This window comes from Rousettus aegyptiacus, unplaced genomic scaffold (assembly GCF_014176215.1).
Source record: "Rousettus aegyptiacus isolate mRouAeg1 unplaced genomic scaffold, mRouAeg1.p scaffold_m13_p_9, whole genome shotgun sequence".
Lineage (NCBI taxonomy): Eukaryota > Metazoa > Chordata > Mammalia > Chiroptera > Pteropodidae > Rousettus > Rousettus aegyptiacus.
Genome location: NW_023416312.1, coordinates 5,512,972 through 5,537,178, shown reverse-complemented (window position 1 = coordinate 5,537,178; position 24,207 = coordinate 5,512,972). Strand labels below are relative to the sequence as shown.

At 38.5% G+C, this 24,207-nt stretch overlaps 3 pseudogenes; 2 read left to right on the top strand and 1 right to left on the bottom strand.

Moving 5' to 3' along the window:
* Positions 1-1,063: 1,063 nt before the first annotated feature.
* On the top strand, positions 1,064-1,182 carry LOC118608527 (annotated as a pseudogene).
* Positions 1,183-15,763: 14,581 nt separating this feature from the next.
* LOC118608552 lies at positions 15,764-15,882 on the bottom strand (annotated as a pseudogene).
* Positions 15,883-22,378: 6,496 nt separating this feature from the next.
* On the top strand, positions 22,379-22,874 carry LOC118607861 (annotated as a pseudogene).
* The last annotated feature ends 1,333 nt before the right edge of the window (positions 22,875-24,207 follow it).

Sequence of the window (24,207 nt, the reverse complement as noted above, 5' to 3'; positions counted from 1 at the left end):
CCATAAAATGCTTGCAGGAGGAGAGATAAAAATCAGAGTCAAGTAGGGCCAAGGGGTGGGATGGGAGTGGAAAAGAGAGGAGGATAGGGCCAGACAGGGTCCCAACAGGAAACAGATGGCACATTCCAGTGAGGATGATTTGAAGAGGGTTCTTTTACAAAGGGACTAATTATGCAATGGCAGTGCATGGGAAAATGCAGGGCAAGTAGCAGCAGAGCTATTACCATCCCTATGCCTAAAGGGATGAGAGGAGAGAGAAGCTGCCAGAAGGAGAGAGGCACATAGGCTCCCTTGAAAGAAGCAGTGACCTTGGGTCAAAGAACAGAGTCAGCCCAACGAGGAAACTGAGCAGAATAAATATCTGGACCTTACTGTCCTCCTACTCTCTGATTTACTTCCAGAATTCTCCATAGTTTGAACCCAACTGGAAGCCTGTGGACAAGGGGACCCTGCTGACATCATCTACACAGATCAAGTACTCCAGCCACAGAGCAGGCTGGAGAAGGGTGGAGAAGGGCGAATAGAAGATATCTGACACAGTAGAGGAGAGACATCTAAGGAGTGGTATTGGTGTGGGTTTTTTGGTTGTTTTGTTTTGTTTTGTTTTGTTTTGTTTTGTTTTGTTTTGTCAAGAGATAAGACCACATGCCCATCACCAGAAGGATTGGCTGATTATAATTATCCCAGAAATGATGAAGGGTTTATGTTCACCATCCTAACTCTCTCTTTGCTCATTTTGGAAAGTCATGTCCAGAAGTAGGGGTAGGAAGAGAAAACCCTACAAAAGAAATAGAGTTTTCCTTGTGGCTGCTAACAGGACCACAGGGAACTAGAAAGAGATATGATGAGAGGATAGAAAAAGAGAGTTGGGGAGAGCAGAAGTGCTCATAAAGGAAAACAAACTTTTGGTAGTCAAAAAATAGCACAAAGTAGAAAGTGACTATACAAAATGAGGTCGGGGGTCATTAATAAGGGCTTTAGCCTGGAAACCAGGGATGAGGTGGGGATCAGGGAATGGAGTCCAGTAGAGATACCACATTTTTCAGTCCAAGATTTCATCTTCTGTGTAGGCCATGCCACCCTGAACACGCCTGATCTTGTCTGATCTCAGAAGCTAAGCAGGGTCGGGCCTGGTTAGTACTTGGATGGGAGACCACCTAGGAAGAAAGGGTGCTGTAAAAAAAAAATCAAGATTTCACTTCTTTTTCTTTTCACTCAACATCCTCCTGGAAATCATAGAGACCTTTCCCTAACACCACAGCCCGTGTGTGTGTGTGTGTGTGTGTGTGTGTGTGTGTGTGTGTGTGTACACGCGCATGCGCACGCGCTCGCATTTTCACTTGTCACCAAATTATCAGCATTCAATGAAACGCTTCTATTTTGGGGGCATTACCATCTCTAAAACAAGATGCAGAAAAGTAGAGAGAGGCAGCTAGGGGCTGCATTTAATCTTCTCTAATATTGCAGTGCAAAGGAAACTGGGGAATGAAAACATAGTCATTTAGAAAATGGTTGATGAGTCACTGATTGGCACCGGGTGGAGAAAAAGAGAAGTCATTATTCATTCAGAATACGCCTGGTCTTTTAAAAATAGGCTCCTCACTCTGCTGGAGGGGGCGTCTGGGCTTAGAGACTGAGAGGATGATGGCAGAGGGCAAGAGCTGGGATGGAAACCGCCCAAGGCAGACAAGGCCCTCATCCTCCATCTATATGCATCTCAACCCTTGAAAACCCTCCAGCTTTAAGAAACAAAAAGACAGCTTAATGCTGCCTTGTTCTTCCTACATGTCTTTCTTGAGGCCTTAATAATACTTTTTGGGAAACTTCAGCTTCAGGGGAACCAGGCCAAGTAGAAGAGACGGCACTTTTTGTGACCACAATTTTGCCAACAGACCCAACGCTCTATTACTCACAGAGTTCCTTTTCCACGTCCTGGACTAGGAGATCTCTCTTCATCTCCCTGCTTTTGACCTATTTGTTGTTCGTTAGCTGTTCTATAATTGAGTTGGTGGGGGTAGGGGGATTTAAATTTGTCAAACATGGTGAAATGTTTGCCGGAGGAGGAAAATTAAGTTTCTAGGAAAGCAGAGGCTAAGGATTGCCTGGGAATATTGTCTCTGTATGTGTTATAGGAAAACAAAACAAAATAAAAATCCTGCCAGCTAAGGGTTTTGCCTTTGCCTGAGAGTTCTTGGCCCTTAAAGTAGAGATCTGGGCAATGGGTGAGACACTGAACTGGAAAGAGCTTGATTGGTTTACAATGGGAAGGCAGAGGAAAAAAATGGATCTAGATGAGAGATGGCAAAGGAGAGAAAGCCTAAGGACTTTCTGAGAATCAGGAAAAAGAGGGGCATCTGTTGGGTTGTGATTAAATGGGGTTTTGGGGAGAAAGATGAGCGAAGAGGAACTTGGTTTTGGGTTATGAATGGGATTGCTTCTTTACATTTTGTTGATACTACAAGGAAAAAATTAAATACTTTTTCAATAAGTTGGGTTTGTTGAAGTGGTGTTTCTTCTGAATGCAGCACCGAGCTGAGATGGAAACAGGGTGGCTTGGATTTATGCAGAATACAAGCTGGGCTTGTATCCCATCTATGCATATGCATGTGCCCCCACCCCCACGTACAACTTTCACAACATACTTATAGCTTTCTTGCATTATATTTTGGCTTGCCATTTGTTTAATTAGTTGTCCTTGATCATACTGGGATAAATTTACCTACCCCAAATGGCAACAAAACAGCGAAGTCTGATGCTAGATCTAATTTCATAAAATTAGGTAGATCTGCAAGGCCCAAATTTATCTCAGCTTGGAAGTCTATCCTGAATGTTATATTCTGAATATCCAGAATCTTCCAAATTTCAGTCCAAATTTTATGTTCTTCGAGAAACTGCTAAGATGCTAGAGGTAAAAGAAAGTCTCAGTAGTCAGCAGACTATTGAGGAATGTTCCCATTTTGTTGGAAGTTTGCAACTATAGTTTCTTCCTATACAATGTTATTTTAAATGTTATTTTTAATGTATGATATACAATTTCACTCTTACATATGTATTATTTACCAGAATAAATAATTTGCATTTTAATTTTATGTGCTCTTTTTAGTCCTTCATAATCCCAAAAATGACTTTTAGGCATACACACTCTCCTTTTGTTCAACCAAGATGTAACTTTTCTAGGAAAAAAAAATAGTAAAGCAATATACTAAAAGAATTATACATCATAATCCAGCAGGATTTATTCCAGGATTGTAAGGTCTCAATAGATGCCTAAGGCATTTGATAAGACACAATGCCCATTCCTGCTTAATAATTCTTATTCAACTAAGACTATAAGGACACTTCCTTAACAAGATAAAAAATCATAAACAAACAGTCAACAACATGTGTAATGTTTCAAACAAACAACAAAAAAGTTAGAAGTATTTCCATTAAAGTAAGGACTCCCGATGTCACCATTGTTGTTCCATTACTGTCTAATATTGCCTTGTAGGTTCTAGCCACTATAAGACGTTAAATAGCATCAAGTGGAAAAACTTGTCACCATTCCTACATGATTTACTTGTTTGTCTGAAAAATCCAAAAGAATCTAATGAAAAATTAATGGCCTAAATAATCAAATTCATTAAGGTGGGCCAGTTATAAAGCAAATACACAAAACTCATTTATATTATCTTTTCTATAAATTAGCAATCTCCGGTTAGAAAATATATTGAGAAATGATTGCACTTTTAGTAGTAACATATATTTTTAAAAGTTTCACTGTGCACAAGGTGTTCCATATGTGACTTCCAGCAACAGAGATGATCACTTTATCTGCTATATTCCAATTGCCGAACTGAGGTCAGCTTCTCAAAGTGTATATTATAGAGAAAAAGCTAGCACAACCACAGATGTCACTGCTTAGGATAAGACTTAGGAAGTATCCTTTTTAAACTAAATGTATTGCAGTTGATAGAATGGGGACTTAAGTGGGGAAATGTGCAAATGCTGAGAGGCAATGTGCTGGATTGGTTCCACTTGCTCCTCCTCACCCACCTATTTTCCCCCCCTCTTCCTCCCTGGGAGGCTGGTCTTTTGGCTCACATCACAGGCCTCCTTGCTTCTGGCTGGACTCAGCAAGAGGGGAGCTCCTGCTGGAGGTGGGGAGGGGAGGGAAGAGAGTGAACTTCTTCAATATCCAGCTTCCTCTCCAGCAAGAGTTGCTGCAGGTTGACTAGACCATGGTCTTGTGGCCTTCTCTAAATAACTCACCAGTTCTGTCTATGCTTTTTCCTCTTACCCTTTTCAGGACTGGCATGGTAAGACCCCCTGCAATTGCTACCCTTGACTCCTGCACTATCCCTTAGCTGGCTTACTTGAACCCTGCCCACACTTTTGTAACAGATCCCTTTACTAAACTTTCCCAAAATTACCCTGACTGATACGGTGATATGTGAGTGACTCAGGTTTGGGAAGTCAAACTATGTTATTAAGTCATCATAACAACCTTTTAAGATGAGTATCATTACCCGCATTTGACACAGGAGGAAAGTGCAGCTTAGAGAGTCTAGGTAGTTTAGGCAATGTCATCAACTATAAAAACGGCAGTGGTGGACAGATGGGAAGTCTGGGTTCTGTCTGCTGCTTTAACACTTCACCATACAGCCTCTCAGGTAAACCCAAAGCTGTCGGACCTTGCTGCTAACCCATCACCTTGTATTTTCTCCAAGTAAAATACAATAGTAACTCTGGCCAACTGTGATCTAATTCCTTAGGTTTCTTCAGGCCAAATGCTTCAGAAGGCTCTGTTCTGAGAAGTGGTTGGTTATGTATCCTTGCAAGCAACTAGCTAATGGTTTGGGGGTTCAGAGAAGAAAAGGGGCCCATACTAATCTTTAGGATCCCACAGAATCGAAATTGCTGTAGCCATCTATGTCCCATTTTAAGTGATAAAAATAAAGCATAATTAGTCCACATCCACCCAAAAATGGCAGACTGCTGACACCTCAGCCATTATGAACCCACAAGGGGTCTCAAAAAATTTAAGCCAACTAATAATGGCTCATGTTGTTCTCTATTCTTCCATGGATTTAAAGGTTTTATGAACAATATTACACTTTATATAATCATTTGGGGGAGAGATGTGGACTTACACTTTACTCTTTAGATAGAGGGAGATTAAAATTTTTAAATAATTTGACAAAACTTATTTAACTTTTTACAGAGGAAAATGTGGGTGATCTTAGCCTTTAATTTAGTGTGTGCTTTTGCTTCCTTTCTGGGAGGACAACTATTCTTATGGGTTCCAATATCTAATTTTTTTCAAATAAAAATCTTTTCAGTATTTACTAACAGTGTACTATTCAAATTCTCTGATGGTCCGTAGAAGGAAGTATAGCATTTTGGATAAGAGCTTGAATTTAGGCATCAGCAGCCCTGAGACTTACTGCCTACCTGTGTTATCTTAGGCAAGTTTCTTAACTTCTCTGTGTTTCAGGTTCCTCATGTGCAAAATGAGAATAATAATGGTATTTACTTCACAGGGTTATTGGGAGAAGTAAATCAGCCAATTCATGTAAACCTTTAAAGATGGTACTTAATATATAGTAAACACTCAATAATTGCTAATTATTATTATTATTACTATGTTGAGGCTTCTATGATAGGCACTGAAAATGGTCAAAGATGAAAGAATCTCTGCATGCAAGTGGATTATAATTTTATAAAGAAAATGAGCATAAACAACTATACTGCAAGGCGGAACTAATGGATGGTCTGATAGAAATAAAGATTGTCATAGCAATACAGAAGATGGAGAAATTATTTCCAGCTTTATAGTCTAGAGAAGGATGCATGACGGAGTGCCATTTGGATTGACTCTGAAGATGGTTGGGCCTTTGACAAATCAGGAGGGAAGGGAATCCTAGGCAGAGGAAACAATGGGGAAAGGTCCAGAGGAAAGGAGATCAATGTTATATTCAAGGAAGAGCTTAACTTAGCTTAGCTGGGGCAAAATATGCATTAGGGAGGAGGGGAGAATGAAGGACTGGAAGAGTGGACAGAGACTGGAAGGATTGCCAGGAGGAAATCGGATAGAAGATTGGCTACAGGAGAGTGGGCATGTAGACATGTAAGAAACTGAAGCCAAGACTGAAAGGAATGGAATGGAGTCAGAACTCTGGCTGTCCTACTACTGAATTTCTATTCATTGGGCCATGAGACCTCTTGATTCAGTTTCTTTATTTAGAAATGGGGGGCATTGGACCAGATGATTGCCAATACCCTTTCCATCTACATCACTGGGAGCCTATGAAGCTAAGGTGGTTAGTGGGCCATATCTACAGCCTGAGTCAAAATCCAGTAATGAAGCGGCAGGACAAAACTCATGCTGACACTGCCTGTAGTTCAGTGACCATGTCAGCTGTTCTTCATGAAGCCTCAAACTCAGGCCAGGCCACCCTTCCTTGTATCCAGTTTGAAAGGGGTACATCCTCTCATATCAGAGTTGTACACCTTTCCTAAGAGAGCTAAAAGTTTCCCTCCATGAAACAGGATAAGGACACTTTACAGAAAGAGGACCTTCTCATTATCTATCTTGGGGAAAAAGCAAAGACTACATGGAGACTTGGTCATCTAACATAACAATAGCATTTGAGAGGCTTCCATTTTTGGTAATGAGAAAGTAGTCATTCAAACCAGCACTCCCACAGAATACAGATTTAAAAAGCTGAATGAAATTTGTATCAACCAAAGTCTAGCTGGGAGACAGAAGTAACACTAGTTATTTTAACGAAGAGAATTTCAATATAAAGAATTCTTCACTAAATATAAAGTTGTTAATTAGGTAACTGAAAAGGCAAAAAAAAACACTGAAGTTATCACAGAGGTAGCACCTAGTAGTGGTAGCTACCACTCCTGGGGCTGGGGAACAAAGGAAAGAGGTCAAAATTATCAAAATGTAGCAGTCCCCAATCTGTGAGGCTGGGACCTAGACCTCTGAAGGTGTGGCATGAGCCAATGGTGCTACTGTTTCTTGTGTGCGGGGGGGGGGGGGGGGGGGGGGGGGGGCGGGGAATAATGAAGTAGATCTGGAGTGTTAGAAAACTGCAAAACTCCTTCCATAGCCTTCTGGTCTATTCTACTTCCCCCATTGGCAAAGCCTAATAGGTAGCCAGCTTGAAAAGCAGAAACGGGTTTGCACGGAAAGTGTTAAGTATATTTACATTGTTATAAAACAGACCTTCAGGGCTTTTTCATCTTGCAGACTGAAACCCTATACTCATTTAACAACAAGTTCCCTTTGCCTTACTTCTCCAAGACCCAGGTAATCACTATTCTACTTTCTCTATCTATGAATTTGACTACTTTTCATCCCTCATATAAGTGGAATCACACAATATTTGTCCCTTTGTGACTGGTTTATTTTACTTGGCATAATGTCTTCAAGGTTTATCCATATTGTAGCATGTGATAGGATTTCCTTCCTTTTTAAGTCTGTATAGTATTCCATTGTATGTATATACCATGTTTTATTTATCTATTCATCTATTGTTAGATATCTCAGTTACTTCCATCTTTTGGCTATTATGAATAGCGCATACCTGGGTATGCAAATATCTCCATGAGACCTTGCTTTCAATTCTTTCAGAAATAAATCCAGAAGTGTAATTTCTGGGTCATATGGTAGTTCTATTTTTAATTTTTTTGAGTAACCACCATACTGGTTTTCATAGTGGTTGTACCATTTTACAATTCCCCTAATAGTGCACAAGGGTTCCAACTTCTCCACATCTCCACCAACGGTTGTATTTTCTATTTTGGGTGTAGTAGCTATCCTAATGGGTGTGAGGTGATATCTCATTGCAGTTTGGATTAGCATTTCTCAAATGGTTAGTGATGTTGAGCATCTTTTCATATGTTTATTGGTCATCTGTATATCATCTTTGGAGAAATGTATATCCAAGTCCTTTGCCCATTTTTTAATTGGGTTATTTGATTTTTGTTTGTTTGTTTTTGAGTAATAGGAATTCTTTATATATTCTGGATATTAACCTCTTATCAAATATGTAATTTGCAACATTTTCTCCTATTCTGTAAATTGACTTTTCACTTTATTGATTATGTACTTTGATGAACAAAAGTTAAGTTTTATGTAGTCCAATTTATCTATTTTTGCTTTTGTTGCCTGTGATTTGCTATCTAAGAAGTCACTGCCAAATCTAATGTCATTAAACTTTTCCTTTATGTTTTCTTCTAAGAGTTTTATCATTTTGTATGTCACCAGCCCATAAACTTACCAGTTGTGCATGGCCTTAGAATGCAGTAAGAGGCCCAAGGGCACCAGGGACAGCTGCAACAAGAACGCGTGGGGACCAGACATCAGCAGTGAGAGCAGTGCAGTAAAGAAGGCAGTGGATGACACATTGGGACATGAACACCAGCTCCAACACCTGGGTGCCGAGGCTGCCATGGCTACCATCATTTTCATGCTCCTCCAAGAGTCAGTTTTATGTGTAAAACAATGATACAATGAAACTCCAGGAGTCTCTCTAGCTCTAAACAGCCTCTCATGCATTAATTCAATCTATACTTATCACGCATCATCCATATAGGGACATGGTTCTAAGCACCTTGCATGTGCTAACTCTTCATCTTCAGGATGCACTAACTGAGCATCTACTATGTGCCAGCAAAACTGTAGGCAGTAGGAATTAAAGATGAGTGAGATACACTCCTTATGCTTAAAGAATTTACCATCTAGCCAAAGTCACAAGGGTTTGTTTTCATTTCCATATTTCTCCTTCTCCCTCTCTTATAATCTGGCTCTTCTTTTTCTCTGACTGATCTTCCGTACAGCTCAACATATGTCACACTGTCGACATATGGCATACTTTGCAAACAGATAAACAGTGGCACATATGCAACCATATATTCCTGGCACGCAGATGCCCCAGTCTGGCTTCATCAGTCTCAGCAGAAAACATTTAGTAAGTCTCTCTCAGAAATTCCAGTATGTACTAGCCGCCCATGTATCCTCTAACAAGTGGTTAAAATAAGTTGTTCCTTGTCTTCTTTGGTACAAAAGCCAGAACACTGTCTCCCCATCCTTTCAATTCAAAGGCATTTAATACCAAAGGCTCTGTCCTCGCTCTCAACTATTTGAGATGTTCTGACCAGAGGTCAAGTTACTCATTAATGACTCTTTTGTTTTTCCATTTGGCAGTGACTCATTATCTCCTCTGCACCAGTGGATCAACCCTACTAGGACATGGATGGTCTGTACTCTTGAGAGTCTTAGGTCTTTTGTCTGCTTAAAAATAAAAACAAGTATATATAGAAGACACTGTAAATGCCCCACTCCTGTCCTTCAACACTCACTGTTTCCCTGCATGTCAGCCTGAATCTGTATTTTTTTTTTTGTCTGAGGGCTTTCTCTGCTCCATGGACATGGTAGACCCAGGGTGACCTGTTTCCCTTCTTTCTCCCAGCATCCCTCAACCAACGACTGATGAGAAATGCCGAGCTCTTTCACCCTTCGGTAGGATAATTCTAAAGCAGTGGATCCCAGAGTTTGCACTGGGAAACTTGCTTGACGGTGTACCCTACTTGATTCCTTCCTTTTCCTCTCTCTTACCCAATCTTTCCTGGAATTACCCTATAAACAAAGTGCTTGCACTTGAATCCTTGTGTCAGGGTCTTCTTCTGGGAGTACCCAAATTAAGACAATTTGTAATTCAACTTTAATAAAATGGCAATCAATGATAACACAGGATCTTTTCAATCTTTGACTTTCGATTGGTGGCCTAGGGGGCAATCTGCACTGCAAAAATGTTCATGGATGTTAATAAAAGCAGCAGCAGATACAAAGCTGTTGGAAATACTGTGCCCAAATTCTACTTGGTGACTTGATCTGGTGAGAATTTGTCCTAGCTGCTAAGCAGAATTATCCTGCCATGGCCATGTGGAAATGGGAATGGATAAGAGTAAGAAACTTAGATTCTTCCACTTTTCCTGCTCCTGTATGGCATCTTGCCTCCTCCCTCTTAAGATCATATTTTGTTCCTTTTCCTTGCAAAGATTAAAATGTACACAAACAATAAGGTAAAGGAAAACAACAATCAAAGAAAAAAGTGAACATGACTGGTTGTTCTAATAGGTCATCAGAAGCTCAACAGCTCATCAAAATTTAATTAATAAGAACTCAGGTTAGGCCCAAGAAGTCAAAAATCATCTAACAAAGGTAACTCAAGACAGAAAGTTTAAGAAGTATCTCTATACTATTACCCTTTAAGTAGCTACCTCAAAATTTTCAGGGAAATCCCAGTGGCAAAATTTGATTTGTTTTAAAGAAGAAAACAAGAGTTTTCTGAACCATTGGTCCATTCAGTAACCTCTAGGCCAGCACTGTCCAACAGAACTTTCTGAGATGGTGGAATGTTCTAGAACTACAATAGCCACTAGCCATATGTAGCTACTGAGTACTTGAAATGTGGGTGGTGCATTCAATATGTATTAAAGTTATTTAAATAATTTATATATTAAATTATTATATTTGTTGTATAATATAGCTTAATAATTGTAATATAGTTATAATAGTTATTCCAGTTCCAGCTTTTATCCCCCATTCCCTTCTTCTTCACCCCAATGAAGCCCTGGTTTGGTTCATTTTTCTGTCTTTGATCCATGTGATCCCTTCAGGATTAATTTTCTGTTCTTGCTCTCCAGACCTGCTCACTGTCCTCTGCCTCCTGGACTTTGAGATCTTTTGGTGAGATTGCCCGTATGAGGTGAGTATCACAAACCAAACTCCTCTTTAACCTCTTTCTGTTGCCTCAACCTGGGGATGGGGACACCAAAGAAAATATGGCAACTGCCTCAAACCTTGCATTGCCTGCATAGTACCTCCTTCACTTCATACCTAGGTTTGCTCTGGATTTGTGAAGAGACCTTAACAAATTATCTTTTGTGGAATAGTGAGACAGATGCTGTTAGATTTCTGCACATAACTCCTTAGAACCCTTCACCATCTTCATGTACAACTGTCACACACACACACCACATTGGCACCTGCATCTCTTTGTTAGAGGACAGTCCTCAGTTCTGCTAGAACCCACCTTGTTCATACAGGCAGATCAAGAAGTGCCTGAAATCTATGCAGTGAATCCTGATCCATCATTATCTTAGGGAGGGAGTTCTAGAAATACTCCAGCTCCCTGGTCCCCTGTTAAGGACCAACATTATCCCCAGATCAGAACTAACTCCAAGTTACTCTCTTGGGGACTTTGCTTGATACATCACCCTCCTTGGAGTTCTTTCCTTTTCAGTTCTATTTTCTTATTGGTATTTTATCAACCTTCACTTCAGAGTCTACTACCAGAGAATTAAACCTAAAACAAGTATTTCTTTAAATAAAAAAAAAACAAACTCTAAAATCCACTACTGGTTTTCTTTTTTGTAATCTTTCTTTTTTTAAAATTAATTAATTTTTTATAGTGACATTGGTTAATGAAATCCAATAAGTTTCAGGTGCACACTTTAACACTAAGGCATATATATTTACACCGCCCATAGTTAGATTTCTTTCTGTCAACATATATTTGATCCTCTTTACCCCATCTACCTTCCCCCTCCTCCCTCTCCCCTACCCTCTGGCAACCACTAGTCTATTGTCCATGACCATGAGTCTGTTTGTTTGTCCTGTTCATTTGTTGCTTTTAGGATTATATTCCACATACAAGTGATATCATGTAATTTCCAACTTTTTCTGTCTGGCTTATTTCACTTAGCATGGTTATCTTGAGGTCCATCCATGCTGTCGCAAATGGCAGTATTTCATCTCTTCTTATGGTTGAGTCATATTCCATTGTATATATGTACTACAGCTTCTTTGGCCAATCATCTATTGTAGGAAACTTCGGTTGCTTTCATGTCCTGGTCACTGTGAATAATGCTGCTATGAACATCAGTGTGCAAATATCTTTTTGGATATGGGTTTTCAAGTCTTTGGGCTAAATACCCAGTAGAGGGATTGCTGGATCATATGATAGATCAATTCTTAGTTTCGTGAGGAACTTCCATACTGTTTTCCATAGTGGCTGTACCAATTTGCAGTCCCACCAGCAGTATATAAGGGTTCCTTTCTCTCCACATCCTCTCCATGTAACCACTTTTTAAAAAATTGGGTAGAAATATTCTCCAATTAAATATTTACAAAATATTTTGAGCCCAGTCGAACAGATCAGTGTTACCTTAAACTCTTGAAAATGTCATCTTCTCAACAGATATGTTCGTAAAGGTCTTCAATCCAAATATTTCAATCAGTAGTTCAGAGTCAGGCCCTCAAAATATCAAAGGAAAGAGAGGAACACTTTTGGATTTAACAAATATTTGTTGTGGATGTGCAATATTTGAGGTATTTGTGCCAGATGAAGAGATGAAAGTAACAGGGTACCCCACGTTGCTGTCAATTTCACACAATTCCAAAGAAGGAGTCTGCTAATCACATTGCTGCTTTGCCAAACATACTTGGCGATATGGCCTTATTAAAGATGGAATTGGGCTCTTCAAAATCTTTTTAAAAAATTCACCAAAGAGCTATTTCATGACCTAGTTTCTTTATTAAGTAATATCGTATGGAACGTCTTGTTTTTACTCCCCAGCAGCTGCCAAAACCTTAATGTATCAAATCCAACAGATCACAGCCATCCGGGAGATCTATTAATAGCAAGATAATTTTCAAGTCCACTGTACCGAGCAGTGTTTTGTTTTTTGGTTAGGCATGTAATACATTCCATATCACGTCTGTTGAGTTGTGTTTTGAGGTTGAATTTTTAAAAATAAATCAGGCTTGTTTTAAATTAGGGCAAAAATAAATCCATCATTGTTTGGTATTTTGGCTTGGGATATTGTGGGACTACAGCTAACATCTAGGTTTGTGGAGCCTGAATTAAAACACACTTGTCTCTTTTATGTTCTTGTACTGTGTTTCTTGGTATTTATCAGGAACCCCAGAAGTGTAAGAAAGAAAATAGCTCTCTGGCAAGAAAGTAAGTTGTGATAATTTCACGAAGCATATTATTTAATATGGATTCTGATTACTTGGGGGCATCTCAAATAAGGAGGAATAACTGTAGAGGGTAAGAAAACAACATTTTCCCCCTTTTCAAAACATTTATCATGTGTGTGTGTCTGTGTGTGTGTCTTGTTTAAAAATACTTTCCTACCACAGGCTTATAAAATTATTGTGATGGTTAATTTTCTGTGTCAACTTAGCTAGGTTATAGTGCCCAGTCGTTTGGTCAAACACTAGTCCAGATGTTGCTGTGAATGTATTTTTTAGATGTAGTTAACATTTATATCACTTGACTTTGATAAAGCAGATTACTATGTGTAGTGTGTGTGGGCCTCATTCAATTATTTGAAGGCCTTAAGAGAAAATACTGAGGTTCCCGAAGGAAGAAGGAATTTGGTCTCAGAACTGCCTTCAGACTCAAGACTGCCACATCAACCTTTGTCGGAATTTCCTGCCTGATGGCTTGCCCCGTGCATATTACTTTCAAGTTCCACCCACTACAATCATATCAGTCAATTCCTTAAAGCCTCCCCTGACCCGCTATATATATATATATATATATATATATATATATATATATATATATATATATATCTTCTATTGGTTCTGTTTCTGTAGAGAACTCTGACTAATACAGGTATTCTTCCATGTGTTCTTCTAAAAGTTAAGTTTGGGATTTCACAACTAACTTTTTAACCCATCTGGAATTGATTTTGTAGATACATTCTTAATTTATTATTTCTTCAGTCAATTTAATGTGCTTTGGGAAGTAAGAAGAGGTAAATGTGTGTATTTACCAGCCCTCCTGGACTGTGAGTTTGTATATCTTTTTAAAAGCATAAATATCTAATCCTCTTTGTAGAAATTTTGATTCAATAGGTCTGAATGGGGCCTAAGCATGTGTATGTTGGTAATACAGACAATTCCGAAATTGTATATAGAAGAAAATATAGCTAAATATTTTTATATCTGTTAGCTACGGAACATCTGAGAATGATATTAGAGACAAAATCCATTCAGAAAAAAAAACTTCAGATATTTGACCATATTAAATATTTTAAACTATGTAAAACTATCGGTTATAAGAAAAACAATGTCTCAGGATCTAAAGTATAACATGGTAACTATAGTTGATAATATTACATTGAATAATTGACATTTGCTGAAAGTAAAATTTAAATGTTCTCAAAAGCAACTATGTGTGGAGATGAACATGTTAATTAACTTGATGGTGGAAATCCTTTCACAATGTACATGTATATCAAATCATCACTTTGTATGCTTTAAATATATGAGAATTCTTTCAATTAAACCCCAGTCCATCAAGGTAAAAAAAATATTTATTTAGAAAAGTATATATGTAATATTTTTAAAACAACTGTACAGCAAGCAACACCATAAGGAAAGTTAAAAGTAGAACAAACTAGGAAAAATGTACAATATCTATTAAATAATTAATATCTGTATGTAAAAAGCTCTTGTAAGTAAATACTGCAGAAAGAATAGAATAGGTCAGAATGATTAAGAACCTGAGTTATGGAACCTAACTTCCTGGACTTGAATCCTGACCCCAGCATTTACAAATAAGTTCCTGGTGTGCACATTGCTGAACCTCTGCCTCTATTTTCATATCTCTAAAAGGGAATAACAATAACTTTATATGGTCATAGTGAATATTAAAATAGGTAATGCCTATTAAGGGCTTAGAATAGTGGCATGTCATAAGGCATCAATAAATATTAGCTTTTTATTTAAAAGAGTAACATCACAAAGAAAAATGGGCAGAGGACATTAACAGGCAATTCATTGAAAGCAACAAAAACAACCCAATGCGAATGGGGGTGAAACATAAAAAATTGCCCTCACCCATGATTGGAAAAATACGAAATAAAAAAAAATGGTATTATTTTCATTGTTATCATGGAAACAACACTGTCAGCTTGGCAAAGATTAAAAAGATAGACAACATCTACAGTTGCAGTTGCAGTTGCAGTTGCAGTTGCAGTTGCAGAGGGTGATGGGAAACAGATATCTCCACACACTTCTCTGTGGATGATATTTAGTACGGTTGTAAAAGTAAATAAAAGTTATCCCAAACGAGCACCTTTGAGTATCAACCACTACCGCAGCTGCTTGACCCTCCACTGGAGCTTGGACATCTCAATCCAGCAATTAAAGGGTTACCTTCAGGACTCTGATCCAAGTTAAAGTCAGTATCCCATTCTGCCATTGAGTGTTTTGACTATCATCTCTGGTTGCAATCTTTCAGTATAGTATTCTTGCAATATTTTAGAGGTTGAAATATGTACACCAAGGAACTAATGAGAAAAATGTATAAATGTCTACATATTCAGAAGATTATTGCAAAACTGGAAACAACCTAAAAGTCCTACAAGAGACTTTGTCAAATTTGTCATGGTAAATCCGCACAATGTAATTCTATGCACATCTTAAAACAAGTATATGAAATGTTCCCAGCATGTAATTAATGGGGGAGGGAAGTTATAAAACATCATATTTAATATAATTGTTTTTGTTTGGATATGTATATTTGTATGTGTAAAAAATATATATGTCTATATATAGACATATATATACATACATATATGTATTTTATGTATGTGTAATTTATTTTCACAAGGCAATCCTTGGTTGACCTCACAGATTGCAAGGACCTTGTCAGCTTACAATCCCTTATTTTTTATTTTTTTACACCTACGGCACCTGGTCTTCCTAGGTGGTTTCCCATACAAATACTAATCAGGTCCAACTCTGCTTAGCTTCCAAGATCAGATGGGATCAGGCTTGTTCAAGGTGGCATGGCTGTAGACTATGCATGTGTAATTTTTAACAGTATTTCTCTGTAATAAATTTCAAAAAACAGTCACAAATCATTCCTATGTCTGTATGCCTTTCCTTTGAAATGTGGCTGTGGCTCTCAGATCAAAAGGTGAAATCTGTCTCTTAACGCCTTCAGTCTGTGCTTAGCCATGTAACTTGTTTGGCCAATGGGACATAATCAGATGTCTGAAAAATGCTTGGGCTTCAGTGCTTTGCCTCTTGATGTCTTTGGAACCCTGAGACCACCATGTGAATAGGTGACTAACCTATTTTCCAACAGATGAATAGCCTGCTGGAGAGGCCACATGGAGGACAGCTGAGGTGCCTTGGCCAACAGCCTGCCAACCCTGCCAGCTATAAGAGAGGCTGTGCTCAACCATCCAGCCCTAGCCAAGCATCCAGAATAATGCAGAGACATGCTGAGCCCAAACTGCCAGCCCACAAAATTATGATGTAATAATTGATTATTGCTTCAAGCCACTGAGTTATGGATGGTTTGATATATTATTTCAAGACAGTAGAATTTGGATACTTAAAAGGTCAAAAACAATTTTTTGTAACTCTGCACTTTCTAAAGTTTTATAAAGAACATGTATTACTTTTAAAATAAAAAAATTGCCTTGTCTTTAAATTTTTAAAAATTACTTTTTAATTCTGATATTAAAAAATGAAAATGTCTACCTAATTTAAGCTATTTGACAGAATAATTTTAATAGCTAACATTTTAAATCATACTAACTATGTGCCAGGCATTATGTGTTTTACATATGTTATCTTAATCTCCATAATAATTCGATCGCAAAGAATACTATTATCAAATCCTTTTTCCAGTTGAGGAAATTGAGATCCAGAGAGGTTTAATAACTTGTCCAAGGTTATTATCCCTCTAACTAAAAGCAGGTTTGTCAATTGACAGTGTTCTTAAATTTTATGCTTTCCCTCTGCACCATGCTCAACAACTAGAGAGAGCTATTTATAAGATTGTTTATCCCATGGTCTATTGTGCAAGAGGCATTTTTTATACCACACTTCCAGCACAGTTCTGCACACATTACAATCAGTGAATGTTCAACAAAAAATGTAGATGACGATGATGCTCAGACATACACAGCAAGCTCTCAAAAGAGGATGGTATGGCTGAGTAGTTATAATCTGAACTTTAGAGTCAGATTAAACCTTGATTCAAATCCTGATGCCACCATTTACAAGTTGTGGGTCTTTGGGCAATTAGTTAATCTCTTGGTACTCTGGCTTTTCCTGGGTCAATTAGAAATAAGCAGGCGTTTTGAAGATTAAATGATGTAATTCTTGTCAAGAACTTGGCAAGGAGTGCTACTCTCTATCATTATCATCATCTCAACTTATCAATACATAGTTTCGAATCTATAACTTCGTCAAATTCTAAATTATCTGTAGATGTCAATGTCATCCAAAGCAAAGAAATAGAAGATCTTTACCATGGATGACAGAACCTAGAGACTAAATTTCTTGATGACAATCCTTTCTTGTGGTCTTAATAGTGTAAAATCAGCACAAGATGGGGCCCTAGGAGGTCAAATGAAGTCAAAATTGGCAATCCCATCTGGAGTCACCCGATGATCCTTGGCTTGCCATTTCCCAAAAAAAATTACCTCCAAGTACTATTGCAACTTAGAGATGTGAGTCCCTTTCCAACTTAGCATGGTCATAGCCATATACTATCAATGGCTGAAGACAGTAGAGAGCAGACCTGGGCCTCTTCTGCCTTTTTATTATTATCTCCCACAGCCATAATTACCCAACATAACAGGCTTCTTCTTCTATTCCAATAGATAAGGTTAATGTGTCCAGCCTTAGATAACAATTTGAAGTCTACAACAGTTAAAGTGTAAACAATATAGCCACATTGGAAAAAAATCAAGAAACAGATTTTCTTAAATAGAAATAAGTGAAACTGAAAGGAGGGTCATAGTTTATATATTTCTGTAAAAATGCAATCTAACAATAATCCCTAACTGCTAGAATCCCTCTGCTTTTGGGGGTTATAATTAAATTTTCCCTTGAATAATCATCTTGTACACTTTCCTTAGGGAAAGCTATTTCCATTTCATCATATTTTTGAAATGTAATACATCTCTATTTTAATTAACCTTTCCTATTTGCATCATTCTTTTAAAATATTGATGAACAGGTTTTTTTTAAAAAGTTAACTCAGCAGTGAATTTGACTGGTCAGGAGTACTGTAAGTCAATGCAGTTTTAGAGAGAGTTTTGACAACAAATGGCTATATTGCCAGATTTATCTTTGGCAGATTAACACAGTAATAGTTCCCAATTTGTTCAAGTCTCCCTGTATCCATACCCTGTGTAGTCTCCTACACTGACTCTAGACTTGGTCATGTGATTTGTTGACCAATAGGATAATAACAAATGTGATGCAAGCAAAGATTTGAAAAGAGCTTACACATTAGGGCTATTCCTTTCCTGCTCTTCTTAGCACTCTTGTTATAACTGCCGCATGAACAAGCTGCCTGATGGATGATGAGAGAAATCCATGGCTGGAATTTATATGGCTGCCTCAGCTAACAGCCAGCTAATATCCTAGCTGACCCAGCAGCTGCCCACAGACAGACACATGAGTGGCACCCAATTGAGACCAGAAGATGGCTCATCCATCTGAGTCCAGTCTAAATTTCCAGAGCACAGAATTGTGGTTTTTGTTTTAAGCCACTAGGTTTTAGTGTGGTTTGTTATACAGTGAAAGCTAATTGATACGGTGTCCCAGTGAGAGCATAGTACCAGTATTAGGGCAGATGCTGGATCTCCTCAGAATGATTTTGCTTATGAACAATTTTGATTTATATTGACATAAAACAATAAGAAGTGAGATAAAGAACCAGGCAAAAACAGCAAGCAGAGTCACCTGGGGGTCTAGATGAATAGAAGCCCTACAACTAGGGAGAGAAATAAGAAATTACCCTACAATGGTTGCAGGTAGGAGGGGGCAAGGACACAAGGCTGCCCAGTCCCCAGTGGTTGAGTGGGACAGAAGCTGTGCCAGCAGCAGCTAGCAGGTGCAGATGCCTCTTAAAGGGGCCATGTCCACAAACGGACTTTCACAGTGATGAACCCTACTTGCTCTGAGTACTAGCGCCAGGTTGGCTGCTCAAAAGTCACCAGGGACTCACGGGGGGACTCTGAATTGTCAGAGTGAGAGCCAGAGGAGAGGCTTTCTACTGGGTAGAAGTGCTGGTGGTATCCATTGTCCCTGTGTTGAGCCTTGCCCCTTCCCAGTGGGCAGACACAGTGCTGCCATAGCTGACATCATCAAACTGGATAACAGAGGTTGTTCAAACCAGAGGATTCCCTGAACCTCTGCCTCCCCCAATGCAAAGCCCACCCAAGCCACATCCAGTTGTGTCCTCAGCAAGTCCTGTGCCACTTGCTGAGCAACGCCAAGACTCACACAGGTGGCAGTTGACCTCAGTTTCTGAAGTGGCTTCTTGAGGCAACTGTATGTACATCTTCTATGCATTGCTAGCTGAATCTTAAAAGGTGGTTCTAGAATGGCACAGGCTGGGACTAAACTTGGCCTACAGCTGAACCTCTCTCAAGACTGCGCCACTGGACACCTACTTCACAAAGCCAGGCTAATAAGACCAGGAGACTTAGGAGCTTTGCTAAGTACATAGAAACAGACACAGAAAGGCAGCCAAAATGAGAAGACAAAGAAGCAGAAACCATATGAAAGAACAGAACATAGCTCAAGAAAAAAATGAAGTCAAGTAATCTCACAGATGCAGAGTTCAAAACACTGGTTATAAAGATACTCAAGTGAGAACTTTAACAAAGAGATTTTAAAAAGCATAAAAATGGAATTGGAAATTATAAAAGAGAACCAGCCAGAAATGAAGAATACATTATCTGAGAAAGCAATTAATAGACCTACAAGGGAGCTCCCATAAGACTGGCAGCTGATTTCTCAAAAGAAACTTTGCAGGACAGAAAGGTTTGGCACAAAATATTCAAAGTGTTGAAAACTCAGGATCTCAACCATGAATACTTTATCCAGCAAAGCTATCATTTAGAGTCAAAGGACAGATAAAGAGATTCCCAAACAAAAATAAGCTAAAGGAATTCATCAATACCAAGCAATATTACAGGAATTGTTGGAAGGATACCTTTAAGGAGAAAAAAACATGTATCAAAATCATGAATAAAGAATGGCAATAACTGCATATTTATCAACAAATACCTCAAATGGAAGAGTTAAGTGCTCCAACCAAAAGATAGAGTGGCTGCATGGATAAGAAAACAAGACCCCTACATATGCTGCCCACAAGAGACTCACGTCTGATTAAAAGACACACACAGACTAAAAGGAAGGTAGATGGAAAAAGATATTGCCTTGATGTACCTAGAGGGTATTGCGCTGAATGAAGTAAGTCTGATAGGGAAAGGTAAATACCACGTGATTTCACATACATGTGGAATCTAAAGAACCAATAAATGACAACAAAAATGGAAACAAGCTCATAGATACAGTGACTATTTTAGGGCTACTAGATGGGAAGATGGGTTGGGGACGATGGTGAAAAAGGGCAAAGGGATTAAGAAGTACAAACAGATAGATACAAAATAGTCATGTAAATATAAAGTGTAGCATAAGGAAAACAGTCAACAATGTTGTAAAAAATATGTAAGAGGGAAGAGGGGTACTTGATTTAGTGGGGCGACCATTTTGTGAGTTATATACATCTCTAATCACTATGCTGTACAGCTGAAATAAATATATTATTGTATGCCAATTATAGTTGAAAAACATTCATTGAATTGTACAATGTAAATATGAGCAACTAATTGTCTATTATACTTCAATAAAGCTGGGAGTAAAAAAAGAAGTGAGCAAATTTGGGGTGGTCCATCTGTCCACAGACACACATTCATCCGCATGGTAACTATGAAACCCGGAACAAACATAGCCAGAGAATATGGTTATGAGTATGGGCTCGCCCCTCATGATTCAGTGTTTGGGGACAGTTGAGTAGGCACTTGAAATTATGAGGATTTTAAGAATAGTGAAGGCCTCCAGTTCAGCACTACCTAAAACTTTGTTTGTTTGCTACTTTGCATTTTGTACTTTGCATAAAGCTCCTGAAGTCCATGGTTGGACCAGATCAACTGGCTCTTGAAATTGGGACTTGCTTTATGATGTTTTTTTTCCCCATCTATTTCCCTAAGTATATGATCAGTAAGACGTCTCTTAGGAAAAGTGTTCCATGGTCAAATAAATCATTGCATACTCTTGACCCCTCTTGGAATTTCACAATGTACCTTAGCATATTAAAGATCCGTTCGTCTTCATTTATTCCAGTGCTAAAATGTATTTGACCATGGAACCCTTTTTGTGAGTATCATATATTAAAATTTCACTAACCAATGTTGCTCAGAGAACTCTTTGAGAATGTTTTTTTAAAACTTTCTTATAATGAAATACAGCACACATATGGAAAAGCACATGAAACACAAACATGCAGGATAATAAATTATTGCAGATCAAACACTCTTGTAACTAGTCCCCTGGTCAAGAAATAGAACACTGCCGACCCCTCCATTTGACCCCTGTGTACTCCTGGTCATTACAAATTCCTTTCTTCTTCCTAGAGGTAACTATTTTCCTGAATTTATGGGAATAACTCCCTTCAGTGTTTGACTGTTTTGCCACCTAAGTATGTATACCTAAACTATAGACATGTTTTGTCTGTTTTTGAAAGCTATATAAATGAAATTATACTGAGTGTTAGAAGGGGCATAGGGTATAAATATCTTCGACTTCAACGGATAATGTTAAACTCTTTCCCAAATTGAGGGTGCCAATTAACACTGCTATCAACACTATATGAGAGTTCCAGTTGCTCTATATCCTAGGTTATACTTATTAATGTCAGATGTTTTAATTTTCGCCACACTGTTCAATGTATAGTGGAGATTTGAATTTGCAATTTTCTGATTAGCATGAGGTTGAGCACATTTTATTTTTATTGGTCAGTTGGATATCCTCTTTTGAACAGCTCACATTCAAGCTTTTTGATGATTTCTCTACTGAGTTTCTATTTCTTTCTTAATTTATGAGTTCTTTATTTAGATAAAAGTCTTTCGATGGGTATAAGAGTTGCAAATGTCTTCCTTCTCTCAGTCTATGGCTTACTTTTTCTCTTAACGGGTCTTCTAGTTGAACAAAAGTTCTAAACTTCTTCATTTAAATGTAATAAAATGTATCAATTGTTTCCATTTATGCTTAGTGCTTTATGTGTCTACTTTAATCACACCTGTCTCCATGTCTGGGGAGCTGGATTTTGAATGGTCAAGTGTTTTGTCTCTGGTAGTGGTGAAAACCAAAAAGTACAGGCTCAAAGAGAAAAAGGGGAGTGGGTGGGAAGAGGAATGGCTAGAAACCAGAGGAAGAAAATAGGGATTGGCAGGGATGTGACAAAGGCCCTGCAGGCAGATGGAGGGTATGACTGTAGGTGGATTAAATGTCTTTACCATCCAGCAACTTATGCATAGAAAAGAAGTTGGCAATATCATGTGAAAGGAGGATCAGTTAAAATGATGTGTGGGAAGAGGGGTGCGTGTTATCAACATCTCAGAAGGGATTTATGCTGAGAGAATTACCGCTTCAGCTGGACCCACTAATGCCAGCTTTAAAGCCTTTCCTATGATTATCTACAAACTGGAAGAGGACATCAGCACAATAGCATGGCTGTCAGTAGACCGTGGTAACCCTGAGCCTGGTAGTCTCTGCTATTAGTGTGGCTCTCTCATTGAGAAAAGTGGTTTTAAGATCAAGGATATATGACAAGAGAGTATAGGGGCTCAAGTCCAAGTGGCAGGGGACATGCTTCCCTACTAAACCAAGCAGGCCATTACAACTGCTGGCATAAGAAATCCATGACACTGAATGTGTCAAACAGATCTACCTTGTCATGTTGCAGCCATCCTGACCCTGAAAACCATCCAACTTTCTGGTCATCCTTGCAGGTGGTCAGGACAGGTACAGAAAAAGCAACAATGTGTGAGTTTTTGTGCCTCAACATTGACCCGAAGGAACTCCCTCTGAAGGCCTATACCATTCAAGGACAGCATGCTATTCCACAGCTACATTTGACCAAGCTGCCCCTGTGGACAACGCAACAGTCTTGTTTTTCTATGATGCATGGCAATCCTGGATTCAATGACATAGAAATTCAATGAAATGAAAGGCTGTTGGGCAGGGTTAGTTGCATCCACTAAGACTATTCATGAACTCACCATTCTAAGTATTTTAATTGGCTGCATAATTGGGCATTAGGGTGCCAAAATCAATAAGATCTACTAGATGTCTGGGACACAGATCAAAATTGCAAACCCAGTAGGAAGGATCTAGTGATAAGCAGGTTACCATCATTGGATCTGCTGCCAGCATTAGCCTGTTACAATATCTGTCAGGCTTTCCTCAGAGATGGGTGGCATGTAGAGCAGCTAAAACAATGCAGAGTCATCTATAATCCTTTTTTGGCTGTTCACTACCCTTGATCCATCTGTGTAGTTTCTGAATAATCAGCAATTCCGGGTTTTAAATAGTCTAAATTTTCAGTTTCTGTACATTTTATCGTTCACTCATGATTTTTAAGTTATTTTAATTCCATTCTCCATTCAGCTGTTAGAGTTGAGTTCCATATTTAGTTTTGTAAGCCTCTCCCTGTTTTGTATTATTTTGGAGCTTTTTGCCCATGTCTTTTTTTATTTCTCATAGAACTATAAGAGTAGAATACTAATACAATTCAGTTTAGTTCTAGAATGTTAGAAATTTTTCAAAAAATAATCAAAAGATGAACTGAAAAACATTTTTAGTCAGATAAGGTTTTCCTCATAGTTATTTTTACTACTGTTTTGCAATCACATGAAGCTTGGAATCTTGATATATTCTTGCTCCGGGTATCTATTTGCTTTGTTCTCCCATGACAAGAACTACAAGGACAAGAACATTACATTCTATTGGTAATGACTGTGGAGCAACCTATCAGAGGTCAAAGAACTGACATTTATTTGCTTGCTATTATATGGCAAGCTCTACACTGAGCTGCTGACGTACATTATGTAATGAATTCTCTTAATGATCCTGGAGGTAGGTACTATTACCCTTGTTTTACAAGTGGGGAAACTGAGGTTTACTGAGGCAAAATAACTTGAGCAAGGTCACACAAGTCAAACAGCCAGTGAATGGCAAAGGCAGGATTTGAACTCAAGATTGATTCTAACTCCAAAGTTCATGGCTTTCCCACAGCAACATAGTAA